Raw genomic sequence first — 20,732 nt, forward strand, 5'->3', positions numbered from 1 at the left:
TTTTTCTAATGTATTGTTGGATCCAGTTGGCTAATATCTTGTTGAGGATTTTTGCATCCATGTTCATCAGGGAAATCGGTCTATAGTTCTTTTTAGTGGAGTCTCTGGTTTTGGAAAATGTTTATTATTTTTGAGAGAGAGAGAGAGAGAGAGAGAGAGAGAGCACGAGTGCAGGAGATGCAGAGAGGGAAGTGGACAGAGGATCCAAAGACGGCTTTGTGGTGATAGCAGAGAACCCAACGTGGGGCTCAAACCCATGAACCATGAGATCATGACTGAAGCCAAAGTTGGACGCTTAATAATGAACTGAGCCACCCAGGTGCCCATTAATTTCTGATTAATTCTTAATTATTATAATTGCGAAGTGTAAAAACAAAATGCAAGAAAAGTGAATGAAAGAGATAGAAACAGAGGCAGAGACCCACTGAGAGAAAAAAGGTCAGGGTGTAGTTAAAACAAAGTAGATTTATAGCCAAGAGTTTTCCTAGAGACAAAGAGGGACTCTCCATAATAATGAGTCAGTTCATTAGGAAGATATAACAGTTTTAAATATATATACATATAATCATAGAGCTTTAAAATACATAAAAACCTGAAAAATTAAGGGAGAAATAAATAAATTCACAATTATAATTGCAGACTTTAAACAGTAGAACAAGGTACAAAACTATGAAGGATATGGTAGGTCACAGTGACAGCATCCATTACCTGAATTCACATTCATTTCTACAACAATATCTTCAAGGACTGCAGAATACACATTTTTTTCAAGCGCACATGTGTCATTCAGTAATACAGACCATATGGCAGGCCATAAACAAGTCTTAAGAGACTCCAAGCAATTGAAATCCTACAAAAAAATCCAAGAAAAGCAAAGAACATTTGGAAATTGCAAAACTCACTAGAAAATAACCCATGGGTTGAGGAAGAAATCACAGGGTAAATGAGAAAATAGTTTAGACCCAATGAAAACATAACATATTGAAATTTGTGGAATGTGGTTAAAGCATTGAGGGAAATTTATAACTTAAAGTGCTTATATTGGGAAAAAAGAAATGATCAAAGCTCCCACCTTAGGAAGTTAGCAAAAGAAGGCAAATTAAATGCCACGCAAGTAAAAGAAAAGAAATTATAAAGATTAAAGTAGAAATTAAAAGAAATAGAGATGAAGGATAGAGAGAAAAAAACCAATAAAATTACAACTCTTACTTGGAATGTATCAATAAATGCGCCAAGGTGCTGTCTAGATCAAAACTGACAAGGGAGGCCTGGGTGTATCCAACTTTTGATTTTGGCTCAGGTCATGATCTCAGGGATATGAGATCAAGCCCTGGGCTCTGATCTGGGTGTGGAGTCTACTTGAGATGGTCTCCTTCTCTCTCTGTCCCTTTCCCATGCTTGTGAGCTCTCTTAAAAAAAACAAAACAAAACAAAACAAAAAAAACAACCAACTTCAACCCCCCCCCCAAACTGACACAAGGGAAAAAAGAAAAGTCCATATAGTTCTACAATCTACTGAAGATATTACATTTATAATTGTAAACATCTTCACAAAATTTCCAGATTCAAGTAGTTTCATTTAAAGAAGAAATAGTATCTATCCTACCTGTATTCTTTCCCTCCCCTCTCCCTCCCTTTCCATTCTTTGGCATCTCAGTGGCCAGTGTTGAAGAAATATCCTTGTGTGTACTCCTTACCTATGACTACTATGGAATAGCTTTCTAGGAGTGTGATGGTTGAGCACGTTATTTTCTATATTTTAAGTGTTAATTTCTATTTCCAGATTGCTTTCCATTTTACAATTGCACCTTCAATGTGGGAGAGTACACTTGACTGCACACCACTTGCCATATGGGTCTTTATGCTTTTTCATTTTGTATCAGTTTGATAGGCCTAAGTAAGGTGATGTCTCATCATTTTATCCTAATTTCAACTTGCATTTCTCCACTAGTAGGAAAGTCATTTTCAGATATGTGCTTGTTATTTTGTTGAGTTCCTCTGTGAATAGGATACCCAGATGCTTCGACAGCTTTTCTCTTTTGTTTTCAATTTGAAAGATCCGTATGCTGTATATTATTGATATTATCCACGTACCTGACATACACACATACCCATTTTCCCCAGTCTGTCTTTTCTTCTCATGTTATCATATTTTTGCCTCTCATGCTTTTTATGAGTTTAAAAATTTATTACATGGTTAATAAATGGCTTTTGTGTTTAAAATTTGGTTTGTCCTGGGGCCCCTGGGTGGCTCAGTCAGTTAAGTGACTGACTCTTGATTTTGGTTCAGGTCATGATCTCTCCATTGGTGGGTTCGAGTCCCGCATCCAGCTCTGTGCTGACAGTGTGGAGTCTGCTTGGGATTCTCTGTCTCCCTCTCTCCCTCTGCCCCTCCCCTGCTTGCACACACTCTCTCTCAACAATAAATAAACATATAAAGAGTCCCAACAGGAAGAAGAGGGAGGCAGGAGAGTGAGGTCAGAGTCAGAGAAGGAGAAGTCACTGGATGACACTGGAAGCAGATGTTGGGGTGATGCAGGTGTTGGGCTTCAAAGTTGCAAGGAGCCAAGAGTGGAGGAATTCAGATAGCCTCTTGAAGCTGGAAAAGGAAACAGAATGGGTTTTCCTTTACATCTTTCAGAAGGAACACAGCCCTGCTGACAACTGATTTTAGTTTTGTAAGACAAGTCTAAGACTGCTGACCTCCAGATTGTGTGGTAACAAATTTGTGGGGTTTTTTTAGTTTGAGAGAGACAGAGAGAACGTGAGTTGGGGAGAGGCAGAGAAAGGGAGAGAGAGAGAATCCCAAGCTGAGTCCGTGATGTCAGTGTGTAGAGCCTGACCTGGGGCTCAAACTCACAAACCATGAGATTATGACCTGAGCCAAATCAAGAGTCAGATGCTTACTTAATTATGGAGTTTGCAGAATCCCAAGATCTGCCATCTGCCAACTGGAGACCCAGGAAAGCTGGTGGTGTAATTTAGTTGGACTCTCAAGGCCTGAGAACCAAGGAAGCCAATGGTGCAGATTCCAGTCTAGGTCTGAAGGTCTGTGAACCAGGAGCCCTGAGGGCAGAAGATACATGCCTTAGCGCAAGCAATGTGGTAGAAAAGGGGTGAATTCCTCCTTCCTCTGCTTTTTGCTCCAGCAAGGCCCTGAAGGGATTGTATGATGCCCATCCACATGGGGGAGGGCAATCTACTTCACTGAGTCTGCTGATTCCAATGTAAATCTAATCCAGAAACACACATGTTCCCAGACACATGCAGAAACAATGTTTAATATGGGCACCCCATGGCCAGGTGAATTGACACATGAAATTAACCACCACCAGGGCTCTTCACTTTTTGGCAGTTGTTCTACAAAAACAGTTTATTTTTCTTCAGATTTTTTCCCCATGGGTGTAGACAGGTGTCATTTATTTTCTGAAAACACATATATCATATATACAAAGATATATGGTGTGGTGCATGCAGAGATGTCTACTACCTATCAAGGAGGACTTGTCACTCACCTGGGAGGAGTTTGTTTAGTGGACAGCCCCAGGTTATGAGTTTCAGCAGTTGGCTTCGGCTGCAGATGCCTCCTGAGGTCAGGCTCTTCCCTGGCAGCACCTTCCTGTGCCTGGGAGAGGTATGGGTATAAAGATCTGGTCACCTGGTGTTGACCCAGCTAATTCTCATGGATCCTGCTTGTTCTGGAGTCCCTGTCAGCTGGCTGAGGTTTTGTTAACCCTGCATTATGGTTTGACTTTTCCCTCTACCCAAGCCCATTTTTGCTTGCTTGCTTTCATAGACGTTTATCCCTAATTGCTTCCCCTCCTACCCATGGTCTCTCCATCATCTGCTGTGAAGGACCTCGCCTGTTACAAACTGTATGTATTCTTTTAAACCCTGTTTCCAGTTAATTTAGCCATTTCAATGTTTGTAGCCGTTTCAATGACAAAATACTCACAGCACCATTTTAAATAATTGCATAGTGGTCCATTACACGGATCTTATTTAATGCGTTTAAACAATTGCATGTTTTTCTTAATTTTGGTATGATAACCAATGATTCTGTGTAATCCTTTACTACCCCCTTTCCTGCTTGTCAGAAATTTAAGGATTAATCCCTAAAAAAGGAATAGCTAGATCAAAGTGGTTGCACTTCTAAGCTTTTTGATTCCTTGTTCCAAAAGGTTCCCAGGGAGAGCATCTCATTTTTAATCTCCCATCTGGCAATTTATGATGGGTGTTATCTATTTTTGTAACACTTCCCAGTCTGGTAGGAGAAACAATGTTCCATTGTTCTATTTTGTTCCTACACTACTCATAAACCCAGCTGTTTCTGTGATTCTACAATTACGAGTTTCACCATTTTGCGAGGTTTTCTCATTATCTTCGAAGTCACCAAACATTAACCACAAGGGGGCGCTGTTCCCCTGTCAATGTCCTGCGGTTGTACACTCTCCAGCTGCCTTTCTGAGCCAGGACTGAAAAGTTCCAAGCAGGGTTTACAGAGAATAAGTAAACAGCATTAATACCCACAGGCGGAGACTCTGGTTTCTTAAGTCGTTTTTTCAACCCTGGTCAGTTACATCTCTGGTTAGTTACATCTCAGGCGGGGACCCTGAGCCTGCAAAGGGGACATGTCCGCGCCTTCCGCTCACAGTCCCTAGAGTACCTAGGGCAAGTCTCAGGAAAGAACCCCAGTACCCCACCCGCCAGCTCTGGGGGGCGCCCCCAGGGGTCGTGTGCAGGGCAGCGCTCCAGGAGCTCTGTCTACAGGGCCTCAAGTGGGTCCAGTCAAGGGTGCAGATGAGGCTCTGTTATCAGGAGGTTATGAGGGGCAACCAAAGGGTTGGGGGTCTGCACTCGGACCTCTTCAGTATGGAAAGAGGGCAGCAGGATCTGAGAGGAGCGATCACGCCCCCACCCCCCTTTCCCGCAGCTGCCCGACCTCGGCTCCACTCTGCTGTGCACTGGTCCTGGAAGAAATGAAGTCTCCCTGGGGTCCTGCCTGGGTCTGAGTCCGAGGCCGCCAGGTGCGCGAGCTGGAAAGGGCCGGGTGGGGGGGTGCCAGCGAGCTCTGAGATGGGCAGCACGGCGGAGATCATGGGGGGCATCAAATAGCTGGGGTTCTGCTAATGCTGGACGCAATACGGTTGGAACCACAGATGGTCTGACTTGCCTGCCCTCGTTCCAGGCTCCAGACTCCTCCCATTCTCGCCTCTGTCCCCAGGCTCTCTTCCCTACATATTCTACCTCATCCCATTCTGCAGTGTTGGGTCTCCTCTCAGAGGGCCTGGGCTCAGGCCCCGCTTCATTCCCTGACCGGTGGATTATCAGAGTGGATAACTGGCTGAGAGACCGCAGGGACTAGAGGCCGTTCTGAGTCGACTCCGGGTGGTTATCCCTTTAGGGGCTCTCTTTGTCCAGTACCAATAACCCTGCCTCCAGGCTAAGAGGCGGCAAAGGGCCTATTGCGAGATAGGCACGACAGGAAGTTATTTCAGGGAAGCTGGCCCTCAGAGGCCCTTATGGCCATTATCCGGGTTTCCCCGAGAGAAGGCAGACGTGGGGTACTTGCATGGATCTCCCTCCCAAGCACTGAAGAGAGGACCAGTCTCCAGCTTCGGAATTGGGGAGGGTGGCGGAGGGCACCAGCATAGTCCACTTCTCAGGGAGAGTGAGTCCCCGCTCCCAGAAGCTGGGTTGAGTGGCACCAACAGTGGGTCCTTCGAAAAAACACTTCGCGCGCCAAGAGAGTGGGCTCTTCGTCCTGGGTCTACCTTGTAATGGCTGACCTCGACGATGCAGCTTTACCTTTTCCAATCTCAGTTTCCGGAAGTAACGTGGCAGCCCATGGGGCTAATGGGGAGGTTCAAGACCCACCCCGAGGTAACCTGGAACAAACTTAACCAAACCCGTCGCCTTGTTGGAGAAGGCGCCTGCGCAGGCGCGCTGGACACGTCCGCCCAAAGGCTGGCAGATGGAAGCAACCGCAAGGGCCCCTGGGGAGTGTAGTCTGTGCCGAGGAGGGGCAAGAAGAGGCGGAGCTTCACTGAGAGCCTACGCCGGCCGTGTTTAGAGAAAACAGCTGATGAGCCACCAGTGGCTGTGGTTCAGGAGGCGTGGCTTTGTCTTTTCCGCGGCGCCGGCGGCAATCCCTGTGCTCAAAGGATTCTGGGTACTGTGGTCCTGGTCCCTTGGCAAGCAGGGCAGTGATGGGTGCTGGCCCACCCAGCCTTTGGCCGTGTGGCGGGAGTGAGTCTGGGGGAAGGGGAAGATAGTTGGGAGTGGCTAGGGTTGGGTCTCTGGCAAGGCTTAGGGTTGCTTTCCCAAATTGTTCTTTTTATTTGTGGGTGTGGGTGGGTAAACAACTCGCAGCTGGAGGTATGAATTTGAGGAGTGAATTAGAGGAACGAATAAGGGGTGATGTGAGGCTCGGCGGTGAATCTTAGGGTTGCAGGGCACGTCTCAGGCCCCGGCAGGGGCCCCAGGATTGCGGAGCCACGCTTTTCTTTTGAGGCCGGGTGGCGTGCGGGACCGTTCTAGGCCACTGTAGTGGTGGCAGTGGTGGCAGTGGTGGCACGTCTCTAGTTCTCTCTTCACGTGGTATTTGGGGCTTAAGTTGGAAGACCTTAGGGGTTTTGTGGTGTTGACATAGTCTTGGTTTGGGAGCAAACAGCCCCTGGTGGTGGTTAGGGGCGCTGTGACTCCTGTGGGAGGGGAGGTGCGTGAAACCTGGGCGGTGTGGTGGTAGTGGAGCTCTAACCTGACTGATGTCAAGGTGTTTGGCAGAAGCTGGCTGGGCCCGTCGCACTGGGAAAGGGGTGCTGTTTGGTCATGGAGATTTTGGGATTGGAACAAAGGGGATTTTGGAGAGTGGAACAAAGTTTGGCTTAGAGGAAACTGCTGAATATTCCCAGGTGCGAATGGGTTGGGGTGGGAGTAGGTCCCTTTATACGTGTGTTTTTGGGGGATCAGGGCAACTTCTCTTTCTCCAGGCTTGCTGTCCCATGGTTTGTTGCTGGTGGGGGATATTGGCATGGTTCAAACATCTTTGGGTTTGGCTGGAAACCTGGATGACCAGTTGGTTTGCCTGGTTCTGCTTTAGACAGTGGCTCTTAATTAACTGGCCACTCCCAGGGTTAGGACTGTGAGGTTGGTGGTGGCTGGGTGGGGGAGGTAGGGTGGTGGCCCCTGGGTCCAGGCCTCTTTGTCACAGCCCCTGGTGGCTGTTAGATGGCACCTGATTTACAAATACAGGCATCACTGGTGGACTTCAGGCATTGGAACCTTTATTTTTAACCTTATATTATGGAAAACATTCAAACATTCACTTTAGTAGAGAAAATAATACAAGGTCTCCTTATGAATCTATCTCCCAGACCCTACACTTATCAACTCATGCATGGCCAACCTTGTATCCAAACCCCCAACCTTACTTAAGGACTGGCTCACAGGTTGACAGGTCAAGTGCATGGCCTTTTACAGAGCTCAGCCACTTTTTAGCTAAACTAATTTGAGCAAGATACATGACTTTAACTGTGCTTGGTTTCTTTATCTGTAAAGAGTGGATGGTAATAGGACTGTTCAGAGAACTGAATGAGGCAAGCCACGTACAGTGACCGAACAGTCTTTGGTATATAGTAAGTATTCAGAGTGTTAACTTCTTTTTTTTTAACTTTTTTAATGTTTTATTTATTTTTGAGAGAGAGAGAGAGACAGAAAGAGAGAGAGAGAGACAGAGTGTGAGTGGGGGAGGGGCAGAGAGAGAGGGAGACACAGAATCTGAAGACAGAATCTGAAGACACAGAATCTGAGCTGTCAGCACGGAGTCTGATGTGGGGCTCAAACTCATGGACTGTGAGATCGCGACCTGAGCTGAAGTCAGATGCTTAACTCACTAAGCCCCCCAGGTGCCCCCTCTTAATTGTAGAGAACAATGTGATGGTTACCAAAGTAGAGAGCCATGGCAGGATGGGTGAAATAGGTGACGGGCATTAAAGAGGGTACTTGTGATGAGCACTGGGTGTTGTATGTAAGTATTGAATCACTATATTGTACATCTGAAACACTGTACATTAACTGGAATTTAAATAAAAACTTAAAAGCAAAAGCAATAAACAGAACAGAAACCCCTATTCATCCAATATGAATTGGCACACATTATGACCAGGTTCTAGTCTGGAATGCTGGATTTTTAATTTTTGATTTGTAAAAAATTGGAGAAGAGTCTTAGAATTGCTATGGGCATCTGAAGTCAAATCCTTTCAGTAATCAGGCCCTGGACCATCTCTGTCTTTTGAATGTCCACATGTCCTTAGTGGTCCTCACATTGTTTTGAGGCTGGACACTTCAATTCAGATTTAGTTTACACATTATATTTGAGGGGAGATTGTCCCTCCAGACCAAGCAACTTTTGTGCCACTCAGTCACTGTTTTTATAAGGAAGTTCCCTGTGGACATTTCCACCTATGGTTTGTTATCTTCAATAGGAGAAAACAGTGTGTCAGATATTTATATCATAAAATAAGTGTAGCAGGGCAAAAAGGCTGACTATAATTACAGCTATTTATAGAATGGCTTCTGCTGCTTACGTGAAAGATTCCCAGTCTGACTAACACTTAGAAACTCTACTGGTATGAATTTTCTGGGTTTCAGTTATGGGTAAAAGAGAAAAGAAAAATCATTTTTGTAGAGGATTTATTGGTGGGATACAGAGCTTTTGTTGGAAACCTGCCACATGTGTTTTGGAGGGGCAAGTCTTCAGATCGGAGGAGTGGCTGCTTCATCTAGGACCGCTCTGACAAAAACTGCTTTCTCTTGAGCAGAACCAAGCCAGAAATCCATTTCTGTGTTGATTGCCCTCTGGCTTTCTGCAGTCAACCTTTCCTCAGCCAAAATGTTTGGCTCAGCCATCCCCCTAGGATCGTCCCAGTCTTGGGTGCAGGAAACCACCTTCAGCCAGGGGATATTTGCCAAGAGGATCCAAAGACACAAGAACAACAACTTTCTGCACAAACCCGCTAGAGTGGCCAAGCAGAAGCACATGAGACAGAAGACACCGAGTCCTTGTTATGGAGGACAAGTAAAAGCAGAGGGTCCTAGCAGCACTTTGCAGCCCAGCCCTGGGACAGCCTCTACACCTTAGGGAAGGAATTAGATAAGCAGAGTGGCAGGCACAGAGCCCAGACTGGTAAAGAGGGCAATCTCTGAGGAGACAGAGGGCTGAAGGGGGTAGACTTTTCAGGATGTGGACCAGTCAGTTGGGCAGAGTGTGAGAAGGATCTTAGCCAGCAGTTAAACCTCCCTTGTATGGGGCACACTCAGAGGAGAGGCCCTTATGGGCAGGCTTTGGCAACGAGTCATCCCTCTGGAGACCCCAGGGGATGCATGTGAGGGAGCGGCCCTGCGTGTGCCTTGAGTGTGGGTGAAGCTGCAGTTGGAAGTCAAATCTTTGCAGAAATCAGAGGTCACACTTAGGGGAGAAGTGTTTTCTGTGCTGTGAGTATAGATGGATTTTTACTGAGAAGTTGACCCTCATAGCACATCCAAGGATGCATTCAGGGTAGAAGTCTTCTGTGTGTAGAGGTGTGAGCATGGCTTTAGACAGCTGTTGATCCTTGTGAAACACCACAGAGTACACTTGAAGCAGAAGTCCTTTCTGTGCAGGGAGTATGGACAGGGCTTCTGGCTGAGGTTCGGGGTCCTCAGGCACCAGTACACACATGTGGCTGTGCTGTGCCTTCTGTGCACGGAGTGTGGGTGTGGCTTCAGCTGTAAGTCAGCCCTGGTCAGACCTCAGGGAACACACTTGGGAGAGAAACGCTTTGTGTGCAGGGTATGTGGGCTTCAGCTCTAAAGGGGGGAGGTCTCTTCAGACACCAGAGAACACACTCGGGGAAAGAGCAGTGGCCCTTTGTGTGTAGAGAATGAGTGAAAAGTTTTAGCTGAAAGGTGGCCCTTTCAGACACCAGCAGACACTTAGGAGAGAAGCCCTTTGTGTCTAAGAAGTGTGGGTGAGGCTTCAGCCTGAAGTCAAATCTCGTCACACATCAGAGGAAACACTAGTGGGAGTGTTGCGGAAGCTTTAGACGGAAGCAAGTCTTAGGGCGCCTGGGTGGCTCAGTTGGTTAAGCATCCGACTTCGGCTCAGGTCATGACCTCATAGTTCTTGAGTTTAAGCCCTGCATCGGGTTTGGTGCTGAGAGCTTGGAGCCTGCTTCAGATTTTGTGTCCCTCTCTCTCTGCCCCTCCCCCATTTGCACTCTGTCTTTCTCCCTCAAAAATAAACATTAAAAAATTAAAAAAAATTTTTTCTAGGTGGAAGCAAGTCTTTGTCAGACATAGAATGTGCTCAGGGGAGAAACAGTCTGCATGCAGTGTGGATGGATAGGGCTTTATTTAGAAGTCACATCTTAGGATATACAGAGGACAATTTGGTCATCACTACCCCCACTGCAGGATAGAGATGCTTCAGTATCAGTTTCCTGGCCCTCTACATGCCCTGTGGATGTGAACATGGCATTGGAAGCAGTAGAAAAATGGGGTTTTTCTTGTCAAGGAGATAGTCAAACTGTGGTCTGATTTTTCTCTCTGGGTCATTTGTTACAACATGAGTTCTTTACAGAACTGTAAGTGTACAATTCATTTATTTGTCTGTGAGGACAGAGGACATCAGGACTAGCATAGAGGACTCAAACTCAGCCTTTGTTTCCTCCAAGAAATTGAACTCCTGAGAAAAATGAGTCCAGAGTCACATTTGTATATTTGTTATAGAACCCAATAATGCAGAGACATGGAAGAGAGTTCCAGGTGTGGGAGACAGGTCTCCTGGAGGCTCTTGTCTTTCCATTTGGATGAGCTTTTCAAGGTTTGTTTAACAAGCAGCTTCCGCAGAGGTGCCTGCGTGGCTCAGTTGGTTAAGCATCCAACTTCGGCTCAGGTCATCATCTGACAGTACGTGGGTTTGAGGCCTGCATTGGGCTCTGTGCTGACAGCTCAGAACCTGGAGGCTGCTTTGGTTTCTGTGTCTCCCTCTCTCTCTGCCCCTCCCCTGCTCACACTCTGTTTCTCTCTCTCTCAAAAATAAATAAACATTAAAAAAAATAAAAACAACAAAAAAAACAAGCAGCTTTGCAGAGTGTCTTCCTCTGGAGCAGAAAGAAGATTTGTTCGGTTTCCAGGATAATAGAGAATATCTTCCTCCAGGACAAAGTGTGGGTAGGTTCGCTTGTAGACCCTGTAAAAAGATTGGGGATTTTATAGGCTTGGAGATTCTCAGCTGTGACACAAACCCATTGTGACCTATCCACCTGATCCCATCCTCCACGTCACTTGGGGCATAGGGGGAACCATGAGCAGGAAGCTCATGTTGTCTGTTGTGTCATGAGTAATAAAATCTCTTTTCTATGGCCCTGGAGTCTGGGGTCTTCTACCAGAATCCATGAAACTGTCAAGCTAGAGTATGATGAAGTCTGATTTTTCATATACTTTTTTTTAAAGGGGGTGTGATTTAAAAAAAAAAAAAAACTTTATTGAGATGTAATTCACATACCATAAAAGTCACCCTTTTAAAGTGTACAATATTTTTGTATATTCACAGAGTTGTGCACCCCTGCATCCAAGAAATAAATCCCACTTAATTGTGGTGACTAATTCTTTTAATGTACTGTTGAATTCAATTTGCTAGTATCTTGTTGAGAATTGGTCTGCAATCTCCTTTTTAGTGGGAAATTGGTCTGCAATCTCCTTTTTAGTGGGGTCTTTGGTTTTGGAATCAAGGTAATGCTGGCCTTGCAGAATGAGTTTGGAGTTTTCCTTTCATTTCTTCTTCTTCTTTTGTTTGTTTGTTTGTTTGTTTGTTTGTTTGTTTTTGGAACACATTTCAAAAGAATAACTATTAATTCTTCTTCAAATATTTAGTAGCATTCCCCTGGGAAGCCATCTAGCTCTGGACTCTTGTTTGTTGGGAGAATTTTGATTACTGATTCTTTACTGGTTGTGGGTCTCTCTAACTTTTCTGTTTCTTCCTGTTTCAGTTTTGGTAGTTATAGGTTTCTAGGAATTTATTCATTTCTTCCAGGTTGCCCAACTTGTTGGCATATAATTGCTCATAATAGTTTCCTATAATTGTAATTCTGTGGTGTTGGTTGTGATCTCTCCTTTTTCATTTGTGATTTTTTCTATTTGGGTCTTTTCCTTTTTCTTTTTGATAATTCTAGCTAAGGGTTTATCAATTTTGTTAATTCTTTCAAAGAACCAGCTCCTAGACTTGTTAATCTGTTCTGGATTTTTTTTTATTTCGACATCATTTGTTTCTGCTCTAATCTTTATTATCTTCATTCATCTACTGGTTTTGGCTTTATTTGCTGTTCTTTGTCCAGCTTGTTTAGGTGTCAGGTTAGGTTGTGTATTGGAGACTTTTCTTCCATCTTTAGGAAGGCCTGAATTACTATATACTTTCCTCTTATGACTGCCTTTGCTGCATACCAAAGGTTTTGGACTGTTCTGCTTTTATTTTCATCAGCCTCTGTGTATTTTTAAATTTCTTCTTCAATTTCCTGTTTAGCCCATTCATTCTTTAGTAAGATGTTGTTTAATCTCCATGCATTGGTGATCCCTCCAAATTCTTTCTTGTGATTGACTTCAAGTTTCATAGTGTTGTGGTCTGAAAATATGCATGGTATCATTGCAATATTTTTCTACTGGTTGAGGCTTCATTTGTGACCCAGTATGTGATCTATTCTGGAGAATGTTCCATGTGCACTCAAGAAGAATGTGTATTCTGCTGCTTTAGGTTGAAATGCTCTGAATATATATGTCAAGTCAATCTGGTCCATTGTGTCATTCAAAGCCATTGTTTCCTTGTTGATTTTCTGCTTAGGTGATCTGTCCATTGTTGTAAGTGGGGTGTTAATGTCCCATACTATTATGATATAGTGCTCTTCTTCATCTCTTATTACAATCTTTGTTTTAAAATCTGGTTTGTCTGATATATGTATGGCTACTCCAGCTTTCTTTTGATGTCCATTAGCATGATAGATAGTTCTCCATCCCCCCACTTTCAACCTGGGGGTGTCTTTGGGTCTAAAATCAGCTCTTGTAAGCAGGATATAAATGGATCTTTTTTTTTTTTTTTATCCATTATGATACCTGATGTCTTTTGATTGGAGCAGTTAGTCTATTTACATTCAGAATAATTATTGACAGATATGAATTTAGTGCCATTGTATTATCTGTAAAGTTGAATTCTTTTAGATTGTTTTTGTTCTTTTCTAGTCTTTGTTGCTTTTGGTCTCTCTTTTGTTCTCACTGTTTCTTGTGGAGCTGGTTTAGTGTTCATGAACTCATTTGGTTTTTGCTTGTCTTGGAAACTCTATCTCTCTTTCTATTCTGAATGACAGCCTCGCTGGATAAAGAATTTTTGGCTGCATGTTTTTCCCATTTAGCCTGTTAAATATATCATGACACTCCCTTTTGGCCTGCCAAGGTCTGTGGACAGGTCTACTGCTAACCTTATGTATCTACCATTGTAGGTTAAGGGCCTTTCATCCATAGGTGCTTTCAGAACTCTCTTTTTAAATTTGTATTTTGCAAGTTTCACTATGATATGTTTTGGTGTTGACCTGTTTTTGTTGATTTTGAGGGGAGTTCTCCGTGCCTCTCAGACTGAATGCCTGTTTACTTCCTCAGATTAGGGAAGTTCTCAGTTATAATTTGTTCAAAGAAAGCTTCTGTTCCTTTTCCCCACTCTTCTTTTGGGACTACTATGATACAGATATTACTGTGCTTCATAGAATCGCTGATTTATCTACGTCTGTATTCATGATCTAATAGTTTTATTTCCTCTCCTTTTCAGCTTCATTATTTTTTATAGTTTTATTTTCAATATCACCTATTCAACCCTCATACTTCTTCCATCCTTATTGTGATTACATCCAGTTTTTATATTTTATACATTCAGTTATAGAATTTTTTTATTTCAGTTTAACTAGTTTTTAGGTCTTTTATCTCTGCAACAAGGATTTCCTTGGAGTCTTCTATGTTTCTTTCAAGCCCAGCTAGTATTCTTATGACTATTATTCTAAATTCTTGTTGAGATATATTACTTATATCTGTTTTGAGCAGATCCCTGGCTGTGGTTTCTTCTTGATCTTTCCTTGGTGTAGAATTCCTCTGTCTTGTCGTTTTGTCTAGGTGCCTGTATTTTGCATGTTATGAAAGCTTGTTATATTTCCTGCTCCTGAGTGTAATGCCATATGAAGAAGGAATCATACACCATCAAGGGCCTGGCACCTCAGAGTTTTCTAGTGTATGCTTTGTGCACTCTGTCCTGTGATTTGGCTGCTCTTTGCCCCAGTCAGTACTCTACAGAGTTCCTCCTTGCATACAGTGAGGAGTGTTTGGATCTTTAGGTGTGGTTTGATTTATTTGTTAAAATAAGCCTGATTAAAAAAAAAAAAAAAAAGCCTTATCCAAGAAAGAAAAGGTGAAGAAACAACAACAAAAAAACCCCCAAATATACAAACAAAAACTATGCACCTAATTCCAAAGAAAAAGAACACAAAAAAGAAGAAGAAACAGGGAAGGGGAGAAAAAGAAGCCTGTTGCAAAAAACGAGAAAATGAAATAAAAAAACAAATGAACAAAGAAACTGTAAATCTGATTAAAAAAAATAATAAGCCTGGTCCTATTTCCACCAGAACTGAAGAACTGAAGCTTCCACTTTGGAGCACTCTATGATCAGTAGACTTGGTGCATGAGGATGGCTCTTTGTTGGTATGCTGGGGGATAGGCCTGCTGTGCTGGCTCATAGTCAGACCTACTCTTATAAAGATGATCCTGTAGAGTGCAGTGGGGTGGGGCTTGGTGTAAGCAGCTCCAGCCTGGATGGGTGGACACTCTGTTACTCACTGAAGTCCATCCATTCTGGTGAGCAGGAGAAGGTGGTGTCACCCTGCTGTCCCATTCTGGGTGGGGGAACTGGCACCCACCACTGTTCAGGTACCCCTCACAGACAAGTGAACAGTCTTTTCTCCTGTGTTCCAGACTTCTGTCAGATCCCTGTCCTTAATTAACCCTTCTGTGCCCAGGACATTGACACACCTGGAGCCTCAGCTCTCTTGTATTTTGTCGCTAGCATGTGACGGGGATTCAAAATTCCAAGTATTAAAGGACTTGGCAAGGTGAGGACCTGCTCCCCACCTCTGGAGGAGAGTCTTGCAGCACTAAGCCTAGTGCTATTCTAGGCTTAGTGCTATTCTAAGCCACACAGCCTCTAAGCCTCACAGCCACTTAGGTGCCTGGAATTTATGGTGAGCACAGTGAAAAGCTGTGACCACTTTATCAGCCCTCTGTACATGCCTTTGTTCCCTGTTGTTGAACAGCCACTCAAAAGTGCCACCCGGGTCTTTTGTCCTTGGAGAGGCTATGTACCCTCTTCCAAATGCACTCAGGGGAGGGGAACTTTCTCTCCGAGTGTGACCCAGGGGATATCCACATCACACTGTCCCCAATCCACTCCCAGGCTTCCCCTCCTCCCCAGGAGCACCGCTGTCCTTGTGGATCTATTCCAGCAGACTTCCAAAAACTCAGAATTTCAGCCCCGCTGTTTGCCAAAACTTGTGATATTCAGTTCCTCATGATTCCTGTCGATGGTTGTGGGGGAGTGTTTTTCTTGACAAACCTGACATGCTGCTCTCTCTTCCCCCACCTCTCTCTTCTCTGCAAAAAGGGTTCCCACTCCTCTGCACCACCATGGCTTTTTTCACCCCCAAATCCCTTCCCCACACCATGAACCTGCCATGTTCTATCCCTCAAATTTTGCATATTGTTCTCTTAATCCTCAGATTTATTTCCTAGGTGTTAAAATGATTTCATGTTGATCTAGCTGTGTTCGAGATTAGCCCAGGGTCCCCCTACCACACTGCCATATTATTCCCTCCTCATAACTTAGAGTTTTTTGAATATATAAACAAAACTGACAAACCTTTATCGAGATTAAGAAAAAAAGAGGTAAGGCTCAAATAAAAAAATCAGAAATAGAAGGTGGGAAGGGGACATTAAAACTGATGCCATAGAAATAAAAAATAATTTGAATACTATAAACAATCATATGCCAACAAATTGGATAACTTGAAGAATGGATAAATTTCTAGTAACAACCCACAAATATTGATTCATTAAGAAATAAAAATATTTGAACAAATTTATAACAAGTAAGGAGATTGAATCAGTAATCAACCCAACAAAGAAAAGCCTAGTACCAGATGGCTTCTAGGAGGATTCTACCCAACAGTTGAAGAAGAATTAAACTGATTTGAAAAATCTTACTAAAAATTGAAGAGTAGGGAACAGTCCTAAAATTATTTTATGAGGCCATCAGTACCTTGATATGAAAGCCAGACAAAGACAGTATAAGAAAAGGAAATATGGATTGATGTCCTGGATGAATTGTAATGCAAAAACGTCAACAAAATTCTTACCAAACTGAATCCAATAGCACATTTAAAGGATTATACACCATGACAAAGTGGAATTTATTCCTGGGACATAAGCATGGTTCTACATACAAAAATAAATCAATGTAAATATACCACATTAATTTAGAGAAGCCAAAAACTACATTATCTCAGTTGATGCAGAAAAAAACTTGACAAAATTCACCCTTTCATGATAAAAACACTCAACAAACTAGGAATAGGACACTGTCAATATAATAAAGGCCTTGTATGAAAAGTCCACAGCTGACATCATGTACAATGGTGAGGAGTGAAAACTATTCTAAGAACAGGCAACGGTGCCCACTCTTGCCACTTCTGTTCAACATAGTACTGGAAATCCTAGCCAGAACTATCAGACAAGAAAAAATAAAAGGAAATTGGAAAGAAATAAGTAAAATGATCTTTGCAGATGCCACGATCTTGTATGTTGAAAGCCCTAAAGAATCCACTAATAAACTCTTACAACTAATGAACAAATTCAACAAAGTTTCAGGATACAGTACACTCAAAAAGTAGTTGTGTTTCTATATACTAAAAAGGAAAAATCTGTCATAGACTCTGGGTCTAAAGTTCTCTCTTGTCTAGCAAGAGAGCAGGATGCAGGATGAGAACATGAGAGATGGCTAATGTCTGGGAAAAGACAAGAGCCCCGAATAAGAGTCCTTGCCCCTTTTTTTATTAGGATCAGAAGGCTTACAAACATGGTGATGGCCATGAACAAAGAGACAATGAATCTGTGAACATTAACTTGAGGATGTGAGGGAAAGGGGGTCTTGAAGATATTCAGGGTTAGGGGTTTTGGTTAATACAAAACAAATACCTAATGCCGGGCAGTCTGGTGGAAGGTTGTTTACAGCGACATAAGGCACTACCTCTGTTCATCTTAGCTAGTCTAAGGGATGAGACAGGTAGGGGAAATAGCCTCAGAGTTAACAAGGCACCTTTTCTTTCATTAATCATTTCTGCTCTGGGCTGCTTCACCTGCAGTGCAGCGGTCCATAGCCCAATTTACCTGTTTACCTCTCTTGGTCCTTTCTTCCTGTGAAAGCAGCTTTCTGCTATAGTACTAAATTGGGGGGTGCTTCCATCCTGAATATCTAATCTTGCTTATTTCATATACCTATGTTCTATATTGGTGCCTTTGCACCGTCCTATTTTTGGGCCTTTGCCCCTCCCTCTCTATTCTGGGGGCTCTGCACCCCCTTTCTGTTCTGGGGTGCCTTTCACCTCCCTATTCTTGGTTGCCTTGTCTTGATTACCCAAACTCGGGTGTGAGCATCCTATGGCTTTCAATTCTTTATGCCTTGCTAACCCATTGGTGTAAGCCCAGGGAATTTGTAAGCTTATTTCCCACAGTTCCCCCTTTTTGTTTTTCTTCCTTTCTTTCTTTCTTTTTTTTTTTTTTTTTTTTTTTTTTTGGTTTCGTGTTTGAGGACTGTCATGATGAGCTCCTGGTCCTTCTTTTGCTTTTGGATGGCTTGGAGGGTGATTCTGCAAAGACATAAAAAGAGACACAGTAAAAGCATTCTGCTTCCCAAAGTTACCCAGAATTTGAGATGGGTGCTAGCCATAAGTGAGAAAGGATTTAGGTCGTGCCACATTTCCCAGGAATCAGCCCATTCATTTTTAAGCTGATCCTCTGCATATTGTAGCTGTTAGCGCAAAGTCATATCTAAATCTTTTATATTGTCAGAGAGATAGGAAGACAGGACACTTCGAAGGTGTGTCTGGACAGCATCCAAAACTTGGGAGTGATTAGAAGGAATGCCAGTCATGCAGATATGCTGGTAGAGTCACAGGGCAGTTTAGAGTGGAGGAACAAGTACTCTTGTCTTTTCCCAATAAATTCCATTGCAGCCTCAAGAGCTTTGAGGTGGGCCAAAGCTTGTTTATCAATGGAAGTTTGGCTTATAAATTCTTTGGTAGTGTTGACTATAAATTTATTAAGGACATGGAACGTTTGGATAGTATAATGCAGATTGACTGCAGTTACAGTGGCAGAGGTGATAACACCTACTGCTGCGAGGATGCCCATGATTAACAGGCCAAAAAATCTTTTTTTTCCTTCAGCAGAGTGCCAGTGTCGAATAAGCTTGGAAAGTGCACCTAGTCCTGATGGATGTATATATGGTACAGTGCTATTAACAGGAACCCAGGTTGAGATGCGGTAAGTACTAATAAAAGGAGATATTTAATTGGGTGATGTTATCATTACTTATTTTTAAAAATTTTTTAAAATGAAATTTATTGTCAAATTGGTTTCCATACAACACCCAGTGCTCATCCCAAAAGGTGCCCTCCTCAATACCCATCACCCACCCTTCCCCTCCCTCCCACCCCCTATCAACCCTCAGTTTGTTCTCAGTCTTTAATAGTCTCTTATGCTTTGGCTCTCTCCCACTCTAACCTCTTTTTTTTTTTCCCTTCCCCTCCCCCATGGTCTTCTGTTAAGTTTCTCAGGATCCACATAAGAGTGAAAACATATGGTATCTGTCTTTCTCTGTATGACTTATTTCACTTAACATAACACTCTCCAGTTCCATCCATGTTGCTACAAAGGGCCATATTTCATTCTTTCTCACTGCCACATAGTATTCCATTGTGTATATAAACCACAATTTCTTTATCCATTCATCAGTTGATGGACATTTAGGCTCTTTCCATAATTTGGCTATTGTTGAGAGTACTGCTATAAACATTGGGGTACAAGTGCCCCTATGCATCAGCACTCCTGTATCCCTTGGGTAAATTCCTAGCAGTGCTATTGCTGGGTCATAGGGTAGGTCTATTTTTAATTTTTTGTTATCATTACTTATGCAGGACATAAACCAGCCTTGGGAGGTAGAGATATTAAATTATTTTCTAGTTGTTGGCTCTGTAAGGTGGAGGTAGCAAAGAGAATGTAGAGAGAAAGGACACAAATAGTGGTCGGTGTAAATTGGTTATTGTACAGGGAGGCCCAAGTTAGGTTAGCATGTTGTTTTACATAAATTTCTCTGTGGCTAATAGTACAAATAAAGAAGGGAAGACCTAGCTTCTAAAGATTAACAAGCCAAGGCTTTTTTTTTTTTTTTCAAGCCAAGGTCCTTTTAATTTCCCCTTATGTGCAGAAATTATAGGGCCGGACAAGGCTCCGTTTTTCCAAGAATTATCCTCCCTACTAGGCTGGCCAAAGGATATGGTCTTATTGAATATTTTGTTTCAAGATGTCCTCTAGGACCCCTGTCAATAATAGTCCAATTACCCTAGTGAAGATTATGCTCAGTCTCTCCATAACAGGTTGTCCAAGGAGTATTATTCCAGGGGTGGTCTGAATATTTGAGACTAGAGCAAGCTATAACATTAGGAGTATGAAATATGCTTGTTTTTTTGAGGTATATCAAAGCTTATGGCTGAGAAAAAGGGAAAATTTTCTGGCCTTGTAGAGGTTTTGGGCTGTACATGCAAAAGCCAGCTGATTTTTAGTTTGAGGCAAGCAGAAAAGTTGTTGAGTTTAGTAACACACATAGGAGGTGCTGAAGTAAGCCACCATTGAGGTCTTGGCATATAAAGTCAATGCTCTTGTTCAGTTTGGAAGGGCGGGTTAAGATTGGCTCCTTCCATGAACTTTGTCATTATTGCTAATAGGAATATCTCAGGCTAGGAGTGTTAAGCTATCAAGTATAGGTGGGTTAAGGAGATGAACCCAATATGAATATTGAGCTTGGCCTCGACAAATGAGGGGAAAGGAGTAGAATCAGGCTTACACATATTGAATTTTTGTTAATGACAGAAATCATGGCCATCATATGTGAATTAGGGGTATATGCAATATCGTTGTTTTGTAAGAGGATGTCGGCTTGGTTAGACATGCATTTAAGGATTCCCCATGTTATATCAGGGGCAAGGACTTGCATTAGTGGAGTGGCTTCAGGATGAGGAGTCCATGAAGAGGCTTCTTCCATCTTGAAAAAAGGGGGCCAGTGGCTGCTCACTCAGAGTCATTCTCTGGAAGTGTTGGTTCATTGGAAGATATCCTGGAGGTCTCCATAATGCCATGGTAAGGCTTCACCAAACAAGAGAAGTCCAGAATCTGAAAGAACAGAAGCATATCTTTGACCCTAGAGGAGAAGTTTAGTGGGCCCAGTCCATTAGGGCCCCCCTTCAGGGGTTTTGCATGGCACCATAGGGTGAGAGGGTTTATCTTATTTTGAAGAATGTCACTCAGCTGCAGTTAGTCCTTGAGTGTTGAGATTT

General features: G+C 43.0%; 2 long non-coding RNA genes across 5 annotated transcripts in view; one reads left to right on the forward strand and one right to left on the reverse strand.

Moving 5' to 3' along the window:
- Positions 1 to 1,418: 1,418 nt before the first annotated feature.
- Positions 1,419 to 5,929, reverse strand: LOC147584555 (uncharacterized). Its single transcript, XR_015251174.1, has 4 exons — positions 4,943 to 5,929; positions 3,516 to 3,625; positions 2,908 to 3,066; positions 1,419 to 2,599 (listed from the first exon to the last, which is right to left on the reverse strand). It is a non-coding gene; the product is annotated as an uncharacterized LOC147584555 (long non-coding RNA).
- A 204-nt stretch (positions 5,930 to 6,133) lies between these two features.
- LOC147584556 (uncharacterized) overlaps positions 6,134 to 20,732 on the forward strand; it is a 69,610-nt gene continuing 55,011 nt past the window's right edge. For 2 of the 4 annotated variants that reach the window (XR_015251180.1, XR_015251184.1), the window contains exons 1-3: positions 6,134 to 6,249; positions 18,567 to 18,663; positions 20,377 to 20,535. This is a non-coding gene — a long non-coding RNA (uncharacterized LOC147584556). The other 2 variants (XR_015251183.1, XR_015251182.1) reach the window with 2 other exon arrangements.

The sequence above is a fragment of the Puma concolor genome, chromosome A1, assembly GCF_028749965.1.
Source record: "Puma concolor isolate L17-30 chromosome A1, mPumCon1.1.hap2, whole genome shotgun sequence".
Taxonomy (NCBI): domain Eukaryota; kingdom Metazoa; phylum Chordata; class Mammalia; order Carnivora; family Felidae; genus Puma; species Puma concolor.